Consider the following 26,362-nt stretch of genomic DNA (forward strand, 5'->3'; position numbering starts at 1 on the left):
CCAGTCCAGGTTGCTGATATCAGTTTGTAGGGCTCCCTTGGGTCTATCAGGGCAGTACAAGTATGAGATGGGGACAACTTCGGTCTGCGATCCATCCTTCGATATAAGGATTCTTTGCATTCAGGCCCGAGCCCAGTGCCAGGGGCCCCTGGGCACATCCTTTGGCCATTTTCCCTGGGAAAGAAAACTCACCAGTCCAGGTTCCTGATGTCAGTTTGTAGGGCTCCCTTGGGTCTATCAGGGCAGCACAAGTATGAGATGGGGACAACTTCGGTCTGCGATCCATCCTTCGATATAAGGATTCTTTGCATTCAGGCCCGAGCCCAGGGCCAGGTGCCCCTGGGCACATCCTTTGGCCATTTTCCCTGGGAAAGAAAACTCACCAGTCCAGGTTCCTGATGTCAGTTTGTAGGGCTCCCTTGGGTCTATCAGGGCAGCACAAGTTTGAGGTGGGGACAATTTTGCTCTGTGATCCACGCTTCGATTGAGGGATTCTTTACAGTCAGGCCCGAGTCCAGGGCCAGGGGCTCCTGGGCACATCCTTTGGCCATTTTCCCTGGGAAAGAAAATTCACCAGTCCAGGTTGCTAATGTCAGTTTGTAGGGCTCCCTTGGATCTATCAGGGCAGCACAACTTTGAGGAGGGGACAACTTCAGTCTGGGGTCCATCCTTCGATATAAGGATTCTTTGCAGTCAGGTCCGAGCCCAGTGCCAGGGGCCCCTGGGCACATCCTTTGGCCATTTTCCCTGGGAAAGAAAACTCACCAGTCCAGGTTGCTGAGGTCAGTTTGTAGGGCTCCCTTGGGTCTATCAGGGCAGCACAACTTTGAGGAGGGGACAACTTCGGTTGGGGGTCCAAACTTCGATATAAGGATTCTCTGCAGTCAGGTCCCAGCCCAGGGCCGGGGGTCCCTGGGCACATCCTTTGGCCATTTTCCCTGGGAAAGAAAATTCACCTGTCCAGGTTGCTGATGTCAGTTTGTAGGGCTCCCTTGGGTCTATCTGGGCAGCAGAAATTTGAGGAGCGGACAATTTTGGTCTGCGATCCATCCTTCGATATATGGATTCTTTGCAGTCAGGTCCCAGCCCTGCTCTTGGGGCTCCTGGGAACATCCTTTGGCCATTTTCCCTGGGAAAGAAAACTCACCAGTCCAGGTTGCTGATATCAGTTTGTAGGGCTCCCTTGGGTCTATCAGGGCAGCACAAGTATGAGATGGGGACAACTTCGGTCTGTGATCCATCCTTCGATATAAGGATTCTTTGCATTCAGGCCCGAGCCCAGTGCCAGGGGCCCCTGGGCACATCCTTTGGCCATTTTCCCTGGGAAAGAAAACTCACCATTCCAGGTTCCTGATGTCAGTTTGTAGGGCTCCCTTGGGTCTATCAGGGCAGCACAAGTATGAGATGGGGACAACTTCGGTCTGCGATCCATCCTTCGATACAAGGATTCTTTGCATTCAGGCCCGAGCCCAGGGCCAGGGGCCCCTGGGCACATCCTTTGGCCATTTTCCCTGGGAAAGAAAACTCACCAGTCCAGGTTGCTGATGTCAGTTTGTAGGGCTCCCTTGGGTCTATCAGGGCAGCACAACTTTGAGGAGGGGACAACTTCGGTTGGGGGTACAAACTTCGATATAAGGATTCTCTGCAGTCAGGCCCCAGCCCAGGGCCAGGGGCCCCTGGGCACATCCTTTGGCCATTTTCCCTGGGAAAGAAAACTCACCAGTCCAGGTTGCTGATGTCAGTTTGTAGGGCTCCCTTGGGTCTATCTGGGCAGCAGAAATTTGAGGAGCGGACAATTTTGGTCTGCGATCCATCCTTCGATATATGGATTCTTTGCAGTCAGGTCCCAGCCCTGCTCTTGGGGCTCCTGGGAACATCCTTTGGCCATTTTCCCTGGGAAAGAAAACTCACCAGTCCAGGTTCCTGATGTCAGTTTGTAGGGCTCCCTTGGGTCTATCAGGGCAGCACAAGTTTGAGGTGGGGATAATTTTGGTCTGTGATCCACCCTTCGATAGAGGGATTCTTTACAGTCAGGCCCGAGTCCAGGGCCAGGGGCCCCTGGGCACATCCTTTGGCCATTTTCCCTGGGAAAGAAAACTCACCAGTCCAGGTTGCTGATATCAGTTTGTAGGGCTCCCTTGGGTCTATCAGGGCAGCACAAGTATGAGATGGGGACAACTTCGGTCTGCGATCCATCCTTCGATATAAGGATTCTTTGCATTCAGGCCCCAGCCCAGTGCCAGGGGCCCCTGGGCACATCCTTTGGCCATTTTCCCTGGGAAAGAAAACTCACCATTCCAGGTTCCTGATGTCAGTTTGTAGGGCTCCCTTGGGTCTATCAGGGCAGCACAAGTATGAGATGGGGACAACTTCGGTCTGCGATCCATCCTTCGATACAAGGATTCTTTGCATTCAGGCCCGAGCCCAGGGCCAGGGGCCCCTGGGCACATCCTTTGGCCATTTTCCCTGGGAAAGAAAACTCACCAGTCCAGGTTGCTGATGTCAGTTTGTAGGGCTCCCTTGGGTCTATCAGGGCAGCACAAGTTTGAGGTGGGGACAATTTTGGTCTGTGATCTACCCTTCGATAGATGGATTCTTTACAGTCAGGCCCGAGCCCAGGGTCAGGGGCCCCTGGGCATATCCTTTGGCCATTTTCCCTGGGAAAGAAAACTCACCAGTCCAGGTTGCTGATGTCAGTTTGTAGGGCTTCCTTGTTTCTCTCAGGGCAGCACAATTTTGAGGATGGGACAACTTCGGTCTGGGGTCCATCCTTCGATATAAGGATTTTTTGCATTCAGGTCGGAGCCCAGCGCCAGGGGCCCCTGGGCACATCCTTTGGCCATTTTCCCTGGGAAAGAAAACTCACCAGTCCAGGTTGCTGATGTCAATTTGTAGGGCTCCCTTGGGTCTCTCAGGGCAGCACAACTGTGAGGAGGGGACAACTTTGGTCTGTGATCCATTCTTCGATATAAGGATTCTTCGCAGTCAGGTCCCAGCCCGGGGTCAGGGGCCCCTGGGCACATCCTTTGGCCATTTTCCCTGGGAAATAAAACTCACCAGTCCAGGTTGCTGATGTCAGTTTGTAGGGCTCCCTTGGGTCTCTCAGGGCAGCACAACTTTGAGGAGGGGACAACTTCGGTCTGGGGTCCATCCTTCGATATAAGGATTCTTTGCAGTCAGGTCCCAGCCCTGCTCTTGGGGCTCCTGGGCACATCCTTTGGCCATTTTCCCTGGGAAAGAAAACTCACCAGTCCAGGTTGCTGAGGTCAGTTTCTAGGGCTCCCTTGGGTCTATATGGGAAGTAGAAATTTGAGGAGGGGACAACTTCGGTCTGTGATCCATTCTTCGATATAAGGATTCTTCGCAGTAAGGCCCCAGCCCGGGGTCAGGGGACCCTGGGCACATCCTTTGGCCATTTTCCCTGGGAAAGAAAACTCACTAGTCCAGGTTGCAGATGTCAGTTTGTAGGGCTCCCTTGGGTCTATCAGGGCAGCACAACTTTGAGGAGGGGACAACTTTGGTCTGCGAAGCATCCTTCAATATAAGGATTCTTTGCAGTCAGGCCCCAGCCCATTGCCAGGGGCCCCTGGGCACATCCTTTGGCCATTTTCCCTGGGAAAGAAAACTCACCAGTCCAGGTTGCTGATGTCAGTTTGTAGGGCTCCCTTGGGTCTATCAGGGCAGCACAACTTTGAGGAGGGGACAACTTCGGTTGGGGGTACAAACTTCGATATAAGGATTCTCTGCAGTCAGGCCCCAGCCCAGGGCCAGGGGCCCCTGGGCACATCCTTTGGCCATTTTCCCTGGGAAAGAAAACTCACCAGTCCAGGTTGCTGATGTCAGTTTGTAGGGCTCCCTTGGGTCTATCTGGGCAGCAGAAATTTGAGGAGCGGACAATTTTGGTCTGCGATCCATCCTTCGATATATGGATTCTTTGCAGTCAGGTCCCAGCCCTGCTCTTGGGGCTCCTGGGAACATCCTTTGGCCATTTTCCCTGGGAAAGAAAACTCACCAGTCCAGGTTGCTGATATCAGTTTGTAGGGCTCCCTTGGGTCTATCAGGGCAGCACAACTTTGAGGAGGGGACAACTTTGGTCTGCGAAGCATCCTTCAATATAAGGATTCTTGGCAGTCAGGCCCCAGCCCGTTGCCAGGGGCCCCTGGGCACATCCTTTGGCCATTTTCCCTGGGAAATAAAACTCACCAGTCCAGGTTGCTGATGTCAGTTTGTAGGGCTCCCTTGGGTCTCTCAGGGCAGCACAACTTTGAGGAGGGGACAACTTCGGTCTGGGGTCCATTCTTCGATATAAGGATTCTTTGCAGTCAGGCCCCATCCCAGTCCCAGGGGCCCCTGGGCACATCCTTTGGCCATTTTCCCTGGGAAAGAAAACTCACCAGTCCAGGTTGCTGATGTCAGTTTGTAGGGCTCCCTTGGGTCTATCTGGGCAGCAGAAATTTGAGGAGCGGACAATTTTGGTCTGCGATCCATCCTTCGATATATGGATTCTTTGCAGTCAGGTCCCAGCCCTGCTATTGGGGCTCCTGGGAACATCCTTTGGCCATTTTCCCTGGGAAATAAAACTCACCAGTCCAGGTTGCTGATGTCAGTTTGTAGGGCTCCCTTGGGTCTCTCAGGGCAGCACAACTTTAGGGAGGGGACCACTTCAGTCTGTGATCCATCCTTCGATATAAGGATTTTTTGCAATCAGGCCCCAGCCCAGGGAAAGGGGCCCCTAGGCACATCCTTTGGCCATTTTCCCTGGGAAAGAAAACTCACCAGTCCAGGTTGCTGATATCAGTTTGTAGGGCTCCCTTGGGTCTATCAGGGCAGCACAAGTATGAGATGGGGACAACTTCGGTCTGCGATCCATCCTTCGATATATGGATTCTTTGCAGTCAGGCCCGAGCCCAGTGCCAGGGGCCCCTGGGCACATCCTTTGGCCATTTTCCCTGGGAAAGAAAACTCACCATTCCAGGTTCCTTATGTCAGTTTGTAGGGCTCCCTTGGGTCTATCAGGGCAGCACAAGTATGAGATGGGGACAACTTCGGTCTGGGGTCCATCCTTCGATATAAGGATTCTTCGCAGTCAGGTCCCAGCCCGGGGTCGGGGGCCCCTGGGCACATCCTTTGGCCATTTTCCCTGGGAAAGAAAACTCACCAGTCCAGGTTGCTGATGTCAGTTTGTAGGGCTCCCTTGGGTCTATCAGGGCAGCACAACTTTGAGGAGGGGACAACTTCGGTCTGGGGTCCATCCTTCGATATATGGATTCTTTGCAGTCAGGTCCCAGCCCTGCTCTTGGGGCTCCTGGGAACATCCTTTGGCCATTTTCCCTGGGAAAGAAAACTCACCAGTCCAGGTTGCTGATGTCAGTTTGTAGGGCTCCCTTGGGTCTCTCAGGGCAGCACAACTTTGAGGAGGGGACAACTTCAGTCTGCGATCCATCCTTCGATATAAGGATTCTTTGCATTCAGGCCCGAGCCCGGGGTCAGGGGACGCTGGGCACATCCTTTGGCCATTTTCCCTGGGAAAGAAAACTCACCAGTCCAGGTTGCTGATATCAGTTTGTAGGGCTCCCTTGGGTCTATCAGGGCAGTACAAGTATGAGATGGGGACAACTTCGGTCTGCGATCCATCCTTCGATATAAGGATTCTTTGCATTCAGGCCCGAGCCCAGTGCCAGGGGCCCCTGGGCACATCCTTTGGCCATTTTCCCTGGGAAAGAAAACTCACCAGTCCAGGTTCCTGATGTCAGTTTGTAGGGCTCCCTTGGGTCTATCAGGGCAGCACAAGTATGAGATGGGGACAACTTCGGTCTGCGATCCATCCTTCGATATAAGGATTCTTTGCATTCAGGCCCGAGCCCAGGGCCAGGTGCCCCTGGGCACATCCTTTGGCCATTTTCCCTGGGAAAGAAAACTCACCAGTCCAGGTTCCTGATGTCAGTTTGTAGGGCTCCCTTGGGTCTATCAGGGCAGCACAAGTTTGAGGTGGGGACAATTTTGCTCTGTGATCCACGCTTCGATTGAGGGATTCTTTACAGTCAGGCCCGAGTCCAGGGCCAGGGGCTCCTGGGCACATCCTTTGGCCATTTTCCCTGGGAAAGAAAATTCACCAGTCCAGGTTGCTAATGTCAGTTTGTAGGGCTCCCTTGGATCTATCAGGGCAGCACAACTTTGAGGAGGGGACAACTTCAGTCTGGGGTCCATCCTTCGATATAAGGATTCTTTGCAGTCAGGTCCGAGCCCAGTGCCAGGGGCCCCTGGGCACATCCTTTGGCCATTTTCCCTGGGAAAGAAAACTCACCAGTCCAGGTTGCTGAGGTCAGTTTGTAGGGCTCCCTTGGGTCTATCAGGGCAGCACAACTTTGAGGAGGGGACAACTTCGGTTGGGGGTCCAAACTTCGATATAAGGATTCTCTGCAGTCAGGTCCCAGCCCAGGGCCGGGGGTCCCTGGGCACATCCTTTGGCCATTTTCCCTGGGAAAGAAAATTCACCTGTCCAGGTTGCTGATGTCAGTTTGTAGGGCTCCCTTGGGTCTATCTGGGCAGCAGAAATTTGAGGAGCGGACAATTTTGGTCTGCGATCCATCCTTCGATATATGGATTCTTTGCAGTCAGGTCCCAGCCCTGCTCTTGGGGCTCCTGGGAACATCCTTTGGCCATTTTCCCTGGGAAAGAAAACTCACCAGTCCAGGTTGCTGATATCAGTTTGTAGGGCTCCCTTGGGTCTATCAGGGCAGCACAAGTATGAGATGGGGACAACTTCGGTCTGTGATCCATCCTTCGATATAAGGATTCTTTGCATTCAGGCCCGAGCCCAGTGCCAGGGGCCCCTGGGCACATCCTTTGGCCATTTTCCCTGGGAAAGAAAACTCACCATTCCAGGTTCCTGATGTCAGTTTGTAGGGCTCCCTTGGGTCTATCAGGGCAGCACAAGTATGAGATGGGGACAACTTCGGTCTGCGATCCATCCTTCGATACAAGGATTCTTTGCATTCAGGCCCGAGCCCAGGGCCAGGGGCCCCTGGGCACATCCTTTGGCCATTTTCCCTGGGAAAGAAAACTCACCAGTCCAGGTTGCTGATGTCAGTTTGTAGGGCTCCCTTGGGTCTATCAGGGCAGCACAACTTTGAGGAGGGGACAACTTCGGTTGGGGGTACAAACTTCGATATAAGGATTCTCTGCAGTCAGGCCCCAGCCCAGGGCCAGGGGCCCCTGGGCACATCCTTTGGCCATTTTCCCTGGGAAAGAAAACTCACCAGTCCAGGTTGCTGATGTCAGTTTGTAGGGCTCCCTTGGGTCTATCTGGGCAGCAGAAATTTGAGGAGCGGACAATTTTGGTCTGCGATCCATCCTTCGATATATGGATTCTTTGCAGTCAGGTCCCAGCCCTGCTCTTGGGGCTCCTGGGAACATCCTTTGGCCATTTTCCCTGGGAAAGAAAACTCACCAGTCCAGGTTGCTGATATCAGTTTGTAGGGCTCCCTTGGGTCTATCAGGGCAGCACAACTTTGAGGAGGGGACAACTTTGGTCTGCGAAGCATCCTTCAATATAAGGATTCTTTGCAGTCAGGCCCCAGCCCGTTGCCAGGGGCCCCTGGGCACATCCTTTGGCCATTTTCCCTGGGAAATAAAACTCACCAGTCCAGGTTGCTGATGTCAGTTTGTAGGGCTCCCTTGGGTCTCTCAGGGCAGCACAACTTTGAGGAGGGGACAACTTCGGTCTGGGGTCCATTCTTCGATATAAGGATTCTTTGCAGTCAGGCCCCATCCCAGTCCCAGGGGCCCCTGGGCACATCCTTTGGCCATTTTCCCTGGGAAAGAAAACTCACCAGTCCAGGTTGCTGATGTCAGTTTGTAGGGCTCCCTTGGGTCTATCTGGGCAGCAGAAATTTGAGGAGCGGACAATTTTGGTCTGCGATCCATCCTTCGATATATGGATTCTTTGCAGTCAGGTCCCAGCCCTGCTATTGGGGCTCCTGGGAACATCCTTTGGCCATTTTCCCTGGGAAATAAAACTCACCAGTCCAGGTTGCTGATGTCAGTTTGTAGGGCTCCCTTGGGTCTCTCAGGGCAGCACAACTTTAGGGAGGGGACCACTTCAGTCTGTGATCCATCCTTCGATATAAGGATTTTTTGCAATCAGGCCCCAGCCCAGGGAAAGGGGCCCCTAGGCACATCCTTTGGCCATTTTCCCTGGGAAAGAAAACTCACCAGTCCAGGTTGCTGATATCAGTTTGTAGGGCTCCCTTGGGTCTATCAGGGCAGCACAAGTATGAGATGGGGACAACTTCGGTCTGCGATCCATCCTTCGATATATGGATTCTTTGCAGTCAGGCCCGAGCCCAGTGCCAGGGGCCCCTGGGCACATCCTTTGGCCATTTTCCCTGGGAAAGAAAACTCACCATTCCAGGTTCCTGATGTCAGTTTGTAGGGCTCCCTTGGGTCTATCAGGGCAGCACAAGTATGAGATGGGGACAACTTCGGTCTGGGGTCCATCCTTCGATATAAGGATTCTTCGCAGTCAGGTCCCAGCCCGGGGTCGGGGGCCCCTGGGCACATCCTTTGGCCATTTTCCCTGGGAAAGAAAACTCACCAGTCCAGGTTGCTGATGTCAGTTTGTAGGGCTCCCTTGGGTCTATCAGGGCAGCACAACTTTGAGGAGGGGACAACTTCGGTCTGGGGTCCATCCTTCGATATAAGGATTCTTTGCAGTCAGGTCCCAGCCCTGCTCTTGGGGCTCCTGGGAACATCCTTTGGCCATTTTCCCTGGGAAAGAAAACTCACCAGTCCAGGTTGCTGATGTCAGTTTGTAGGGCTCCCTTGGGTCTCTCAGGGCAGCACAACTTTGAGGAGGGGACAACTTCAGTCTGCGATCCATCCTTCGATATAAGGATTCTTTGCATTCAGGCCCGAGCCCAGGGTCAGGGGCCCCTGGGCACATCCTTTGGCCATTTTCCCTGGGAAAGAAAACTCACCAGTCCAGGTTGCTGATATCAGTTTGTAGGGCTCCCTTGGGTCTATCAGGGCAGTACAAGTATGAGATGGGGACAACTTCGGTCTGCGATCCATCCTTCGATATAAGGATTCTTTGCATTCAGGCCCGAGCCCAGTGCCAGGGGCCCCTGGGCACATCCTTTGGCCATTTTCCCTGGGAAAGAAAACTCACCAGTCCAGGTTCCTGATGTCAGTTTGTAGGGCTCCCTTGGGTCTATCAGGGCAGCACAAGTATGAGATGGGGACAACTTCGGTCTGCGATCCATCCTTCGATATAAGGATTCTTTGCATTCAGGCCCGAGCCCAGGGCCAGGTGCCCCTGGGCACATCCTTTGGCCATTTTCCCTGGGAAAGAAAACTCACCAGTCCAGGTTCCTGATGTCAGTTTGTAGGGCTCCCTTGGGTCTATCAGGGCAGCACAAGTTTGAGGTGGGGACAATTTTGGTCTGTGATCCACGCTTCGATTGAGGGATTCTTTACAGTCAGGCCCGAGTCCAGGGCCAGGGGCTCCTGGGCACATCCTTTGGCCATTTTCCCTGGGAAAGAAAATTCACCAGTCCAGGTTGCTAATGTCAGTTTGTAGGGCTCCCTTGGATCTATCAGGGCAGCACAACTTTGAGGAGGGGACAACTTCAGTCTGGGGTCCATCCTTCGATATAAGGATTCTTTGCAGTCAGGTCCGAGCCCAGTGCCAGGGGCCCCTGGGCACATCCTTTGGCCATTTTCCCTGGGAAAGAAAACTCACCAGTCCAGGTTGCTGAGGTCAGTTTGTAGGGCTCCCTTGGGTCTATCAGGGCAGCACAACTTTGAGGAGGGGACAACTTCGGTTGGGGGTACAAACTTCGATATAAGGATTCTCTGCAGTCAGGTCCCAGCCCAGGGCCGGGGGTCCCTGGGCACATCCTTTGGCCATTTTCCCTGGGAAAGAAAATTCACCTGTCCAGGTTGCTGATGTCAGTTTGTAGGGCTCCCTTGGGTCTATCTGGGCAGCAGAAATTTGAGGAGCGGACAATTTTGGTCTGCGATCCATCCTTCGATATATGGATTCTTTGCAGTCAGGTCCCAGCCCTGCTCTTGGGGCTCCTGGGAACATCCTTTGGCCATTTTCCCTGGGAAAGAAAACTCACCAGTCCAGGTTGCTGATATCAGTTTGTAGGGCTCCCTTGGGTCTATCAGGGCAGCACAAGTATGAGATGGGGACAACTTCGGTCTGTGATCCATCCTTCGATATAAGGATTCTTTGCATTTAGGCCCGAGCCCAGTGCCAGGGGCCCCTGGGCACATCCTTTGGCCATTTTCCCTGGGAAAGAAAACTCACCATTCCAGGTTCCTGATGTCAGTTTGTAGGGCTCCCTTGGGTCTATCAGGGCAGCACAAGTATGAGATGGGGACAACTTCGGTCTGCGATCCATCCTTCGATACAAGGATTCTTTGCATTCAGGCCCGAGCCCAGGGCCAGGGGCCCCTGGGCACATCCTTTGGCCATTTTCCCTGGGAAAGAAAACTCACCAGTCCAGGTTGCTGATGTCAGTTTGTAGGGCTCCCTTGGGTCTATCAGGGCAGCACAAGTTTGAGGTGGGGACAATTTTGGTCTGTGATCCACCCTTCGATAGAGGGATTCTTTACAGTCAGGCCCGAGCCCAGGGTCAGGGGCCCCTGGGCATATCCTTTGGCCATTTTCCCTGGGAAAGAAAACTCACCAGTCCAGGTTGCTGATGTCAGTTTGTAGGGCTTCCTTGTTTCTCTCAGGGCAGCACAACTTTGAGGATGGGACAACTTCGGTCTGGGGTCCATCCTTCGATATAAGGATTTTTTGCATTCAGGTCGGAGCCCAGTGCCAGGGGCCCCTGGGCACATCCTTTGGCCATTTTCCCTGGGAAAGAAAACTCACCAGTCCAGGTTGCTGATGTCAGTTTGTAGGGCTCCCTTGGGTCTCTCAGGGCAGCACAACTTTGAGGAGGGGACAACTTCGGTCTGTGATCCATTGTTCGATATAAGGATTCTTTGCAGTCAGGTCCCAGCCCGGGGTCAGGGGCCCCTGGGCACATCCTTTGGCCATTTTCCCTGGGAAAGAAAACTCACTAGTCCAGGTTGCTGATGTCAGTTTGTAGGGCTCCCTTGGGTCTATCAGGGCAGCACTACTTTGAGGAGGGGACAACTTTGGTCTGCGAACCATCCTTCGATATAAGGATTCTTTGCAGTCAGGCCCCAGCCCGTTGCCAGGGGCCCCTGGGCACATCCTTTGGCCATTTTCCCTGGGAAAGAAAACTCACCAGTCCAGGTTGCTGATGTCAGTTTGTAGGGCTCCCTTGGGTCTCTCAGGGCAGCACAACTTTGAGGAGGGGAAAACTTTGGTCTGTGATCCATTCTTAGATATAAGGATTCTTCGCAGTCAGGCCCCAGCCCGGGGTCAGGGGCCCCTGGGCACATCCTTTGGCCATTTTCCCTGGGAAAGAAAACTCACCAGTCCAGGTTGCTGATGTCAGTTTGTAGGGCTCTCTTGGGTCTCTCAGGGCAGCACAACTTTGAGGAGGGGACAACTTCGGTCTGGGGTCCATCCTTCGATATAAGGATTCTTTGCAGTCAGGTGCCAGCCCAGTGCCAGGGGCCCCTGGGACCATCCTTTGGCCATTTTCCCTGGGAAAGAAAACTCACCAGTACAGGTTGCTGATGTCAGTTTGTAGGGCTCCCTTGGGTCTATCAGGGCAGCACAACTTTGAGGAGGGGACAACTTCAGTCTGGGGTCCATACTTCGATATAAGGATTCTTTGCAGTCAGGTGCCAGCCCAGTGCCAGGGGCCCCTGGGCACATCCTTTGGCCATTTTCCCTGGGAAAGAAAACTCACCAGTCCAGGTTGCTGATGTCAGTTTGTAGGGCTCCCTTGGGTCTATCAGGGCAGCACAACTTTGAGGAGGGGACAACTTCGGTCTGGGGTCCATCCTTCTATATAAGGATTCTTTGCAGTCAGGTCCCAGCCCTGCTCTTGGGGCTCCTGGGAACATCCTTTGGCCATTTTCCCTGGGAAAGAAAACTCACCAGTCCAGGTTGCTGATGTCAGTTTGTAGGGCTCCCTTGGGTCTATCAGGGCAGCACAACTTTGAGGAGGGGACAACTTCGGTCTGCGATCCATCCTTCGATATAAGGATTCTTTGCATTCAGGCCCGAGCCCAGGGTCAGGGGCCCCTGGGCACATCCTTTGGCCATTTTCCCTGGGAAAGAAAACTCACCAGTCCAGGTTGCTGATATCAGTTTGTAGGGCTCCCTTGGGTCTATCAGGGCAGTACAAGTATGAGATGGGGACAACTTCGGTCTGCAATCCATCCTTCGATATAAGGATTCTTTGCATTCAGGCCCGAGCCCAGGGTCAGGGGCCCCATGGCACATCCTTTGGCCATATTCCCTGGGAAAGAAAACTCACCAGTCCAGGTTGCTGATGTCAGTTTGTAGGGCTCCCTTGGGTCTATCAGGGCAGCACAAGTATGAGATGGGGACAACTTCGGTCTGCGATCCATCCTTCGATATAAGGATTCTTTGCATTCAGGCCCGAGCCCAGGGCCAGGTGCCCCTGGGCACATCCTTTGGCCATTTTCCCTGGGAAAGAAAACTCACCAGTCCAGGTTCCTGATGTCAGTTTGTAGGGCTCCCTTGGGTCTATCAGGGCAGCACAAGTTTGAGGTGGGGACAACTTCGGTTGGGGGTTCAAACTTCGATATAAGGATTCTCTGCAGTCAGGCCCCAGCCCAGGGCCGGGGGCCCCTGGGCACATCCTTTGGCCATTTTCCCTGGGAAAGAAAATTCACCTGTCCAGGCTGCTGATGTCAGTTTGTAGGGCTCCCTTGGGTCTATCTGGGCAGCAGAAATTTGAGGAGCGGACAATTTTGGTCTGCGATCCATCCTTCGATATATGGATTCTTTGCAGTCAGGTCCCAGCCCTGCTCTTGGGGCTCCTGGGAACATCCTTTGGCCATTTTCCCTGGGAAAGAAAACTCACCAGTCCAGGTTGCTGATATCAGTTTGTAGGGCTCCCTTGGGTCTATCAGGGCAGCACAAGTATGAGATGGGGACAACTTCGGTCTGCGATCCATCCTTCGATATAAGGATTCTTTGCATTCAGGCCCGAGCCCAGTGCCAGGGGCCCCTGGGCACATCCTTTGGCCATTTTCCCTGGGAAAGAAAACTCACCATTCCAGGTTCCTGATGTCAGTTTGTAGGGCTCCCTTGGGTCTATCAGGGCAGCACAAGTATTAGATGGGGACAACTTCGGTCTGCGATCCATCCTTCGATACAAGGATTCTTTGCATTCAGGCCCGAGCCCAGGGCCAGGGGCCCCTGGGCACATCCTTTGGCCATTTTCCCTGGGAAAGAAAACTCACCAGTCCAGGTTGCTGATGTCAGTTTGTAGGGCTCCCTTGGGTCTATCAGGGCAGCACAAGTTTGAGGTGGGGACAATTTTGGTCTGTGATCCACCCTTCGATAGAGGGATTCTTTACAGTCAGGCCCGAGCCCAGGGTCAGGGGCCCCTGGGCATATCCTTTGGCCATTTTCCCTGGGAAAGAAAACTCACCAGTCCAGGTTGCTGATGTCAGTTTGTAGGGCTTCCTTGTTTCTCTCAGGGCAGCACAACTTTGAGGATGGGACAACTTCGGTCTGGGGTCCACCCTTCGATATAAGGATTTTTTGCATTCAGGTCGGAGCCCAGTGCCAGGGGCCCCTGGGCACATCCTTTGGCCATTTTCCCTGGGAAAGAAAACTCACCAGTCCAGGTTGCTGATGTCAATTTGTAGGGCTCCCTTGGGTCTCACAGGGCAGCACAACTTTGAGGAGGGGACAACTTTGGTCTGTGATCCATTCTTAGATATTAGGATTCTTCGCAGTCAGGCCCCAGCCCGGGGTCAGGGGCCCCTGGGCACATCCTTTGGCCATTTTCCCTGGGAAAGAAAACTCACCAGTCCAGGTTGCTGATGTCAGTTTGTAGGGCTCCCTTGGGTCTCTCAGGGCAGCACAACTTTGAGGAGGGGACATCTTTGGTCTGTGATCCATTCTTAGATATAAGGATTCTTCGCAGTCAGGCCCCAGCCCAGTGCCAGGGGCCCCTGGGCACATCCTTTGGCCATTTTCCCTGGGAAAGAAATCTCACCAGTCCAGGTTGCTGATGTCAGTTTGTAGGGCTCCCTTGGGTCTATCAGGGCAGCACAACTTTGAGGAGGGGACAACTTCGGTCTGGGGTCCATTCTTCGATATAAGGATTCTTTGCAGTCAGGTGCCAGCCCAGTGCCAGGGGCCCCTGGGCACATCCTTTGGCCATTTTCCCTGGGAAAGAAAACTCACCAGTCCAGGTTGCTGATGTCAGTTTGTAGGGCTCCCTTGGGTCTATCAGGGCAGCACAACTTTGAGGAGGGGACAACTTCGGTCTGGGGTCCATCCTTCTTTATAAGGATTCTTTGCAGTCAGGTCCCAGCCCTGCTCTTGGGGCTCCTGGGAACATCCTTTAGCCATTTTCCCTGGGAAAGAAAACTCACCAGTCCAGGTTGCTGATGTCAGTTTGTAGGGCTCCCTTGGGTCTATCAGGGCAGCACAACTTTGAGGAGGGGACAACTTCGGTCTGCGATCCATCCTTCGATACAAGGATTCTTTGCATTCAGGCCCGAGCCCAGGGTCAGGGGCCCCTGGGCACATCCTTTGGCCATTTTCCCTGGGAAAGAAAACTCACCAGTCCAGGTTGCTGATATCAGTTTGTAGGGCTCCCTTGGGTCTATCAGGGCAGTACAAGTATGAGATGGGGACAACTTCGGTCTGCGATCCATCCTTCGATATAAGGATTCTTTGCATTCAGGCCCGAGCCCAGTGCCAGGGGCCCCTGGGCACATCCTTTGGCCATTTTCCCTGGGAAAGAAAACTCACCAGTCCAGGTTGCTGATGTCAGTTTGTAGGGCTCCCTTGGGTCTATCAGGGCAGCACAAGTATGAGATGGGGACAACTTCGGTCTGCGATCCATCCTTCGATATAAGGATTCTTTGCATTCAGGCCCGAGCCCAGGGCCAGGTGCCCCTGGGCACATCCTTTGGCCATTTTCCCTGGGAAAGAAAACTCACCAGTCCAGGTTCCTGATGTCAGTTTGTAGGGCTCCCTTGGGTCTATCAGGGCAGCACAAGTTTGAGGAGGGGACAATTTTGGTCTGTGATCCACGCTTCGATTGAGGGATTCTTTACAGTCAGGCCCGAGTCCAGGGCCAGGGGCTCCTGGGCACATCCTTTGGCCATTTTCCCTGGGAAAGAAAATTCACCAGTCCAGGTTGCTAATGTCAGTTTGTAGGGCTCCCTTGGGTCTATCAGGGCAGCACAACTTTGAGGAGGGGACAACTTCAGTCTGGGGTCCATCCTTCGATATAAGGATTCTTTGCAGTCAGGTCCGAGCCCAGTGCCAGGGGCCCCTGGGCACATCCTTTGGCCATTTTCCCTGGGAAAGAAAACTCACCAGTCCAGGTTGCTGAGGTCAGTTTGTAGGGCTCCCTTGGGTCTATCAGGGCAGCACAACTTTGAGGAGGGGACAACTTCGGTCTGGGGTCCATCCTTCTTTATAAGGATTCTTTGCAGTCAGGTCCCAGCCCTGCTCTTGGGGCTCCTGGGAACATCCTTTGGCCATTTTCCCTGGGAAAGAAAACTCACCAGTCCAGGTTGCTGATGTCAGTTTGTAGGGCTCCCTTGGGTCTATCAGGGCAGCACAACTTTGAGGAGGGGACAACTTCGGTCTGCGATCCATCCTTCGATATAAGGATTCTTTGCATTCAGGCCCGAGCCCAGGGTCAGGGGCCCCTGGGCACATCCTTTGGCCATTTTCCCTGGGAAAGAAAACTCACCAGTCCAGGTTGCTGATATCAGTTTGTAGGGCTCCCTTGGGTCTATCAGGGCAGTACAAGTATGAGATGGGGACAACTTCGGTCTGCGATCCATCCTTCGATATATGGATTCTTTGCAGTCAGGCCCGAGCCCAGTGCCAGGGGCCCCTGGGCACATCCTTTGGCCATTTTCCCTGGGAAAGAAAACTCACCAGTCCAGGTTGCTGATGTCAGTTTGTAGGGCTCCCTTGGGTCTATCAGGGCAGCACAAGTATGAGATGGGGACAACTTCGGTCTGCGATCCATCCTTCGATATAAGGATTCTTTGCATTCAGGCCCGAGCCCAGGGCCAGGTGCCCCTGGGCACATCCTTTGGCCATTTTCCCTGGGAAAGAAAACTCACCAGTCCAGGTTCCTGATGTCAGTTTGTAGGGCTCCCTTGGGTCTATCAGGGCAGCACAAGTTTGAGGAGGGGACAATTTTGGTCTGTGATCCACGCTTCGATTGAGGGATTCTTTACAGTCAGGCCCGAGTCCAGGGCCAGGGGCTCCTGGGCACATCCTTTGGCCATTTTCCCTGGGAAAGAAAATTCACCAGTCCAGGTTGCTAATGTCAGTTTGTAGGGCTCCCTTGGGTCTATCAGGGCAGCACAACTTTGAGGAGGGGACAACTTCAGTCTGGGGTCCATCCTTCGATATAAGGATTCTTTGCAGTCAGGTCCGAGCCCAGTGCCAGGGGCCCCTGGGCACATCCTTTGGCCATTTTCCCTGGGAAAGAAAACTCACCAGTCCAGGTTGCTGAGGTCAGTTTGTAGGGCTCCCTTGGGTCTATCAGGGCAGCACAACTTTGAGGAGGGGACAACTTCGGTTGGGGGTCCAAACTTCGATATAAGGATTCTCTGCAGTCAGGCCCCAGCCCAGGGCCGGGGGCCCCTGGGCACATCCTTTGGCCATTTTCCCTGGGAAAGAAAATTCACCTGTCCAGGCTGCTGATGTCAGTTTGTAGGGCTCCCTTGGGTCTATCTGGGCAGCAGAAATTTGAGGAGCGGACAATTTTGGTCTGCGATCCATCCTTCGATATATGGATTCTTTGCAGTCAGGTCCCAGCCCTGCTCTTGGGGCTCCTGGGAATATCCTTTGGCCATTTTCCCTGGGAAAGAAAACTCACCAGTCCAGGTTGCTGATATCAGTTTGTAGGGCTCCCTTGGGTCTATCAGGGCAGCACAAGTATGAGATGGGGACAACTTCGGTTTGCGATCCATCCTTCGATATAAGGATTCTTTGCATTCAGGCCCGAGCCCAGTGCCAGGGGCCCCTGGGCACATCCTTTGGCCATTTTCCCTGGGAAAGAAAACTCACCATTCCAGGTTCCTGATGTCAGTTTGTAGGGCTCCCTTGGGTCTATCAGGGCAGCACAAGTATGAGATGGGGACAACTTCGGTCTGCGATCCATCCTTCGATACAAGGATTCTTTGCATTCAGGCCCGAGCCCAGGGCCAGGGGCCCCTGGGCACATCCTTTGGCCATTTTCCCTGGGAAAGAAAACTCACCAGTCCAGGTTGCTGATGTCAGTTTGTAGGGCTCCCTTGGGTCTATCAGGGCAGCACAAGTATGAGATGGGGACAACTTCGGTCTGCGATCCATCCTTCGATACAAGGATTCTTTGCAGTCAGGTGCCAGCCCAGTGCCAGGGGCCCCTGGGCACATCCTTTGGCCATTTTCCCTGGGAAAGAAAACTCACCAGTCCAGGTTGCTGATGTCAGTTTGTAGGGCTCCCTTGGGTCTATCAGGGCAGCACAAGTATGAGATGGGGACAACTTCGGTCTGCGATCCATCCTTCGATACAAGGATTCTTTGCAGTCAGGTGCCAGCCCAGTGCCAGGGGCCCCTGGGCACATCCTTTGGCCATTTTCCCTGGGAAAGAAAACTCACCAGTCCAGGTTGCTGATGTCAGTTTGTAGGGCTCCCTTGGGTCTATCAGGGCAGCACAACTTTGAGGAGGGGACAACTTCGGTCTGGGGTCCATCCTTCTATATAAGGATTCTTTGCAGTCAGGTCCCAGCCCTGCTCTTGGGGCTCCTGGGAACATCCTTTGGCCATTTTCCCTGGGAAAGAAAACTCACCAGTCCAGGTTGCTGATGTCAGTTTGTAGGGCTCCCTTGGGTCTATCAGGGCAGCACAACTTTGAGGAGGGGACAACTTCGGTCTGCGATCCATCCTTCGATATAAGGATTCTTTGCATTCAGGCCCGAGCCCAGGGTCAGGGGCCCCATGGCACATCCTTTGGCCATTTTCCCTGGGAAAGAAAACTCACCAGTCCAGGTTGCTGATATCAGTTTGTAGGGCTCCCTTGGGTCTATCAGGGCAGTACAAGTATGAGATGGGGACAACTTCGGTCTGCGATCCATCCTTCGATATAAGGATTCTTTGCATTCAGGCCCGAGCCCAGTGCCAGGGGCCCCTGGGCACATCCTTTGGCCATTTTCCCTGGGAAAGAAAACTCACCAGTCCAGGTTCCTGATGTCAGTTTGTAGGGCTCCCTTGGGTCTATCAGGGCAGCACAAGTATGAGATGGGGACAACTTCGGTCTGCGATCCATCCTTCGATATAAGGATTCTTTGCATTCAGGCCCGAGCCCAGGGCCAGGTGCCCCTGGGCACATCCTTTGGCCATTTTCCCTGGGAAAGAAAACTCACCAGTCCAGGTTCCTGATGTCAGTTTGTAGGGCTCCCTTGGGTCTATCAGGGCAGCACAAGTTTGAGGTGGGGACAATTTTGGTCTGTGATCCACGCTTCGATTGAGGGATTCTTTACAGTCAGGCCCGAGTCCAGGGCCAGGGGCTCCTGGGCACATCCTTTGGCCATTTTCCCTGGGAAAGAAAATTCACCAGTCCAGGTTGCTAATGTCAGTTTGTAGGGCTCCCTTGGGTCTATCAGGGCAGCACAACTTTGAGGAGGGGACAACTTCAGTCTGGGGTCCATCCTTCGATATAAGGATTCTTTGCAGTCAGGTCCGAGCCCAGTGCCAGGTGCCCCTGGGCACATCCTTTGGCCATTTTCCCTGGGAAAGAAAACTCACCAGTCCAGGTTGCTGATGTCAATTTGTAGGGCTCCCTTGGGTCTCTCAGGGCAGCACAACTTTGAGGAGGGGACAACTTCGGTTGGGGGTCCAAACTTCGATATAAGGATTCTCTGCAGTCAGGCCCCAGCCCAGGGCCGGGGGCCCCTGGGCACATCCTTTGGCCATTTTCCCTGGGAAAGAAAATTCACCTGTCCAGGCTGCTGATGTCAGTTTGTAGGGCTCCCTTGGGTCTATCTGGGCAGCAGAAATTTGAGGAGCGGACAATTTTGGTCTGCGATCCATCCTTCGATATATGGATTCTTTGCAGTCAGGTCCCAGCCCTGCTCTTGGGGCTCCTGGGAACATCCTTTGGCCATTTTCCCTGGGAAAGAAAACTCACCAGTCCAGGTTGCTGATATCAGTTTGTAGGGCTCCCTTGGGTCTATCAGGGCAGCACAAGTATGAGATGGGGACAACTTCGGTCTGCGATCCATCCTTCGATATAAGGATTCTTTGCATTCAGGCCCGAGCCCAGTGCCAGGGGCCCCTGGGCACATCCTTTGGCCATTTTCCCTGGGAAAGAAAACTCACCATTCCAGGCTCCTGATGTCAGTTTGTAGGGCTCCCTTGGGTCTATCAGGGCAGCACAAGTATGAGAGCGGACAACTTCGGTCTGCGATCCATCCTTCGATACAAGGATTCTTTGCATTCAGGCCCGAGCCCAGGGCCAGGGGCCCCTGGGCACATCCTTTGGCCATTTTCCCTGGGAAAGAAAACTCACCAGTCCAGGTTGCTGATGTCAGTTTGTAGGGCTCCCTTGGGTCTATCTGGGCAGCAGAAATTTGAGGAGCGGACAATTTTGGTCTGCGATCCATCCTTCGATATATGGATTCTTTGCAGTCAGGTCCCAGCCCTGCTCTTGGGGCTCCTGGGAACATCCTTTGGCCATTTTCCCTGGGAAAGAAAACTCACCAGTCCAGGTTGCTGATGTCAGTTTGTAGGGCTCCCTTGGGTCTATCAGGGCAGCACAAGTTTGAGGTGGGGACAATTTTGGTCTGTGATCCACCCTTCGATAGAGGGATTCTTTACAGTCAGGCCCGAGGCCAGGGCCAGGGGCCCCTGGGCATATCCTTTGGCCATTTTCCCTGGGAAAGAAAACTCACCAGTCCAGGTTGCTGATGTCAGTTTGTAGGGCTTCCTTGTTTCTCTCAGGGCAGCACAACTTTGAGGATGGGACAACTTCGGTCTGGGGTCCATCCTTCGATATAAGGATTTTTTGCATTCAGGTCGGAGCCCAGTGCCAGGGGCCCCTGGGCATATGCTTTGGCCATTTTCCCTGGAAAAGAAAACTCACCAGTCCAGGTTGCTGATGTCAATTTGTAGGGCTCCCTTGGGTCTCTCAGGGCAGCACAAGTATGAGATGGGGACAACTTCGGTCTGGGGTCCATCCTTCGATATAAGGATTTTTTTCAGTAAGGTCCCAGCCCGGGGTCAGGGGCCCCTGGGCACATCCTTTGGCCATTTTCCCTGGGAAAGAAAACTCACCAGTTCAGGTTGCTGATGTCAGTTCGTAGGGCTCCCTTGGGTCTATCTGGGCAGCAGAAATTTGAGGAGCGGACAATTTTGGTCTGCGATCCATCCTTCGATGTATGGATTCTTTGCAGTCAGGTCCCAGCCCTGCTCTTGGGGCTCCTGGGAACATCCTTTGGCCATTTTCCCTGGGAAAGAAAACTCACCAGTCCAGGTTGCTGATATCAGTTTGTAGGGCTCCCTTGGGTCTATCAGGGCAGCACAAGTATGAGATGGGGACAACTTCGGTCTGCGATCCATCCTTCGATATAAGGATTCTTTGCATTCAGGCCCGAGCCCAGTGCCAGGGGCCCCTGGGCACATCCTTTGGCCATTTTCCCTGGGAAAGAAAACTCACCATTCCAGGCTCCTGATGTCAGTTTGTAGGGCTCCCTTGGGTCTATCAGGGCAGCACAAGTATGAGAGGGGACAACTTCGGTCTGCGATCCATCCTTCGATACAAGGATTCTTTGCATTCAGGCCCGAGCCCAGGGCCAGGGGCCCCTGGGCACATCCTTTGGCCATTTTCCCTGGGAAAGAAAACTCACCAGTCCAGGTTGCTGATGTCAGTTTGTAGGGCTCCCTTGGGTCTATCTGGGCAGCAGAAATTTGAGGAGCGGACAATTTTGGTCTGCGATCCATCCTTCGATATATGGATTCTTTGCAGTCAGGTCCCAGCCCTGCTCTTGGGGCTCCTGGGAACATCCTTTGGCCATTTTCCCTGGGAAAGAAAACTCACCAGTCCAGGTTGCTGATGTCAGTTTGTAGGGCTCCCTTGGGTCTATCAGGGCAGCACAAGTTTGAGGTGGGGACAATTTTGGTCTGTGATCCACCCTTCGATAGAGGGATTCTTTACAGTCAGGCCCGAGGCCAGGGCCAGGGGCCCCTGGGCATATCCTTTGGCCATTTTCCCTGGGAAAGAAAACTCACCAGTCCAGGTTGCTGATGTCAGTTTGTAGGGCTTCCTTGTTTCTCTCAGGGCAGCACAACTTTGAGGATGGGACAACTTCGGTCTGGGGTCCATCCTTCGATATAAGGATTTTTTGCATTCAGGTCGGAGCCCAGTGCCAGGGGCCCCTGGGCACATGCTTTGGCCATTTTCCCTGGAAAAGAAAACTCACCAGTCCAGGTTGCTGATGTCAATTTGTAGGGCTCCCTTGGGTCTCTCAGGGCAGCACAACTTTGAGGAGGGGACAACTTCGGTCTGGGGTCCATCCTTCGATATAAGGATTTTTTGCAGTAAGGTCCCAGCCCGGGGTCAGGGGCCCCTGGGCACATCCTTTGGCCATTTTCCCTGGGAAAGAAAACTCACCAGTTCAGGTTGCTGATGTCAGTTCGTAGGGCTCCCTTGGGTCTATCAGGGCAGCACAACTTTGAGGAGGGGACAAATTTGGTCTGCGAAGCATCCTTCAATATAAGGATTCTTTGCAGTCAGGCCCCAGCCCAGGGCCAGGGGCCCCTGGGCACATCCTTTGGCCATTTTCCCTGGGAAAGAAAACTCACCAGTCCAGGTTGCTGATGTCAGTTTGTAGGGCTCCCTTGGGTCTCTCAGGGCAGCACAACTTTGAGGAGGGGACAACTTTGGTCTGTGATCCATTCTTAGATATAAGGATTCTTCGCAGTCAGGCCCCAGCCCGGGGTCAGGGGCCCCTGGGCACATCCTTTGGCCATTTTCCCTGGGAAAGAAAACTCACCAGGCCAGGTTGCTGATGTCAGTTTGTAGGGCTCCCTTGGGTCTCTCAGGGCAGCACAACTTTGAGGAGGGGACAACTTCGGTCTGGGGTCCATACTTCGATATAAGGATTCTTTGCAGTCAGGTGCCAGCCCAGTGCCAGGGGCCCCTGGGCACATCCTTTGGCCATTTTCCCTGGGAAAGAAAACTCACCAGTCCAGGTTGCTGATGTCAGTTTGTAGGGCTCCCTTGGGTCTATCAGGGCAGCACAACTTTGAGGAGGGGACAACTTCGGTCTGGGGTCCATCCTTCTATATAAGGATTCTTTGCAGTCAGGTCCCAGCCCTGCTCTTGGGGCTCCTGGGAACATCCTTTGGCCATTTTCCCTGGGAAAGGAAACTCACCAGTCCAGGTTGCTGATGTCAGTTTGTAGGGCTCCCTTGGGTCTATCAGGGCAGCACAACTTTGAGGAGGGGACAACTTCGGTCTGCGATCCATCCTTCGATATAAGGATTCTTTGCATTCAGGCCCGAGCCCAGTGCCAGGGGCCCCTGGGCACATCCTTTGGCCATTTTCCCTGGGAAAGAAAACTCACCAGTCCAGGTTCCTGATGTCAGTTTGTAGGGCTCCCTTGGGTCTATCAGGGCAGCACAAGTATGAGATGGGGACAACTTCGGTCTGCGATCCATCCTTCGATATAAGGATTCTTTGCATTCAGGCCCGAGCCCAGGGCCAGGTGCCCCTGGGCACATCCTTTGGCCATTTTCCCTGGGAAAGAAAACTCACCAGTCCAGGTTCCTGATGTCAGTTTGTAGGGCTCCCTTGGGTCTATCAGGGCAGCACAACTTTGAGGAGGGGACAACTTCAGTCTGGGGTCCATCCTTCGATATAAGGATTCTTTGCATTCAGGTCCGAGCCCAGTGCCAGGGGCCCCTGGGCACATCCTTTGGCCATTTTCCCTGGGAAAGAAAACTCACCAGTCCAGGTTGCTGAGGTCAGTTTGTAGGGCTCCCTTGGGTCTATCAGGGCAGCACAACTTTGAGGAGGGGACAACTTCGGTTGGGGGTCCAAACTTCGATATAAGGATTCTCTGCAGTCAGGCCCCAGCCCAGGGCCGGGGGCCCCTGGGCACATCCTTTGGCCATTTTCCCTGGGAAAGAAAATTCACCTGTCCAGGCTGCTGATGTCAGTTTGTAGGGCTCCCTTGGGTCTATCTGGGCAGCAGAAATTTGAGGAGCGGACAATTTTTGTCTGCGATCCATCCATCGATATATGGATTCTTTGCAGTCAGGTCCCAGCCCTGCTCTTGGGGCTCCTGGGAACATCCTTTGGCCATTTTCCCTGGGAAAGAAAACTCACCAGTCCAGGTTGCTGATATCAGTTTGTAGGGCTCCCTTGGGTCTATCAGGGCAGCACAAGTATGAGATGGGGACAACTTCGGTCTGCGATCCATCCTTCGATATAAGGATTCTTTGCATTCAGGCCCGAGCCCAGTGCCAGGGGCCCCTGGGCACATCCTTTGGCCATTTTCCCTGGGAAAGAAAACTCACCAGTCCAGGTTCCTGATGACAGTTTGTAGGGCTCCCTTGGGTCTATCAGGGCAGCACAAGTATGATATGGGGACAACTTCGGTCTGCGATCCATCCTTCGATACAAGGATTCTTTGCATTCAGGCCCGAGCCCAGGGCCAGGGGCCCCTGGGCACATCCTTTGGCCATTTTCCCTGGGAAAGAAAACTCACCAGTCCAGGTTGCTGATGTCAGTTTGTAGGGCTCCCTTGGGTCTATCAGGGCAGCACAACTTTGAGGTGGGGACAATTTTGGTCTGTGATCCACCCTTCGATAGAGGGATTCTTTACAGTCAGGCCCGAGCCCAGGGTCAGGGGCCCCTGGGCATATCCTTTGGCCATTTTCCCTGGGAAAGAAAACTCACCAGTCCAGGTTGCTGATGTCAGTTTGTAGGGCTTCCTTGTTTCTCTCAGGGCAGCACAACTTTGAGGATGGGACAACTTCGGTCTGGGGTCCATCCTTCGATATAAGGATTTTTTGCATTCAGGTCGGAGCCCAGTGCCAGGGGCCCCTGGGCACATGCTTTGGCCATTTTCCCTGGGAAAGAAAACTCACCAGTCCAGGTTGCTGATGTCAGTTTGTAGGGCTCCCTTGGGTCTCTCAGGGCAGCACAACTTTAGGGAGGGGACCACTTCGGTCTGTGATCCATCCTTCGATATAAGGATTTTTTGCAATCAGGCCCCAGCCCAGGGAAAGGGGCCCCTAGGCACATCCTTTGGCCATTTTCCCTGGGAAAGAAAACTCACCAGTCCAGGTTGCTGATATCAGTTTGTAGGGCTCCCTTGGGTCTATCAGGGCAGCACAAGTATGAGATGGGGACAACTTCGGTCTGCGATCCATCCTTCGATATATGGATTCTTTGCAGTCAGGCCCGAGCCCAGTGCCAGGGGCCCCTGGGCACATTCTTTGGCCATTTTCCCTGGGAAAGAAAACTCACCATTCCAGGTTCCTGATGTCAGTTTGTAGGGCTCCCTTGGGTCTATCAGGGCAGCACAAGTATGAGATGGGGACAACTTCGGTCTGGGGTCCATCCTTCGATATAAGGATTCTTCGCAGTCAGGTCCCAGCCCGGGGTCGGGGGCCCCTGGGCACATCCTTTGGCCATTTTCCCTGGGAAAGAAAACTCACCAGTCCAGGTTGCTGATGTCAGTTTGTAGGGCTCCCTTGGGTCTATCAGGGCAGCACAACTTTGAGGAGGGGACAACTTCGGTCTGGGGTCCATCCTTCGATATATGGATTCTTTGCAGTCAGGTCCCAGCCCTGCTCTTGGGGCTCCTGGGAACATCCTTTGGCCATTTTCCCTGGGAAAGAAAACTCACCAGTCCAGGTTGCTGATGTCAGTTTGTAGGGCTCCCTTGGGTCTCTCAGGGCAGCACAACTTTGAGGAGGGGACAACTTCAGTCTGCGATCCATCCTTCGATATAAGGATTCTTTGCATTCAGGCCCGAGCCCAGGGTCAGGGGCCCCTGGGCACATCCTTTGGCCATTTTCCCTGGGAAAGAAAACTCACCAGTCCAGGTTGCTGATATCAGTTTGTAGGGCTCCCTTGGGTCTATCAGGGCAGTACAAGTATGAGATGGGGACAACTTCGGTCTGCGATCCATCCTTCGATATAAGGATTCTTTGCATTCAGGCCCGAGCCCAGTGCCAGGGGCCCCTGGGCACATCCTTTGGCCATTTTCCCTGGGAAAGAAAACTCACCAGTCCAGGTTCCTGATGTCAGTTTGTAGGGCTCCCTTGGGTCTATCAGGGCAGCACAAGTATGAGATGGGGACAACTTCGGTCTGCGATCCATCCTTCGATATAAGGATTCTTTGCATTCAGGCCCGAGCCCAGGGCCAGGTGCCCCTGGGCACATCCTTTGGCCATTTTCCCTGGGAAAGAAAACTCACCAGTCCAGGTTCCTGATGTCAGTTTGTAGGGCTCCCTTGGGTCTATCAGGGCAGCACAAGTTTGAGGTGGGGACAATTTTGGTCTGTGATCCACGCTTCGATTGAGGGATTCTTTACAGTCAGGCCCGAGTCCAGGGCCAGGGGCTCCTGGGCACATCCTTTGGCCATTTTCCCTGGGAAAGAAAATTCACCAGTCCAGGTTGCTAATGTCAGTTTGTAGGGCTCCCTTGGATCTATCAGGGCAGCACAACTTTGAGGAGGGGACAACTTCAGTCTGGGGTCCATCCTTCGATATAAGGATTCTTTGCAGTCAGGTCCGAGCCCAGTGCCAGGGGCCCCTGGGCACATCCTTTGGCCATTTTCCCTGGGAAAGAAAACTCACCAGTCCAGGTTGCTGAGGTCAGTTTGTAGGGCTCCCTTGGGTCTATCAGGGCAGCACAACTTTGAGGAGGGGACAACTTCGGTTGGGGGTCCAAACTTCGATATAAGGATTCTCTGCAGTCAGGTCCCAGCCCAGGGCCGGGGGTCCCTGGGCACATCCTTTGGCCATTTTCCCTGGGAAAGAAAATTCACCTGTCCAGGTTGCTGATGTCAGTTTGTAGGGCTCCCTTGGGTCTATCTGGGCAGCAGAAATTTGAGGAGCGGACAATTTTGGTCTGCGATCCATCCTTCGATATATGGATTCTTTGCAGTCAGGTCCCAGCCCTGCTCTTGGGGCTCCTGGGAACATCCTTTGGCCATTTTCCCTGGGAAAGAAAACTCACCAGTC

The sequence above is a fragment of the Lonchura striata genome, chromosome W, assembly GCF_050655825.1.
Source record: "Lonchura striata isolate lonStrDom1 chromosome W, ASM5065582v1, whole genome shotgun sequence".
NCBI classification, from domain to species: Eukaryota; Metazoa; Chordata; class Aves; order Passeriformes; family Estrildidae; genus Lonchura; species Lonchura striata.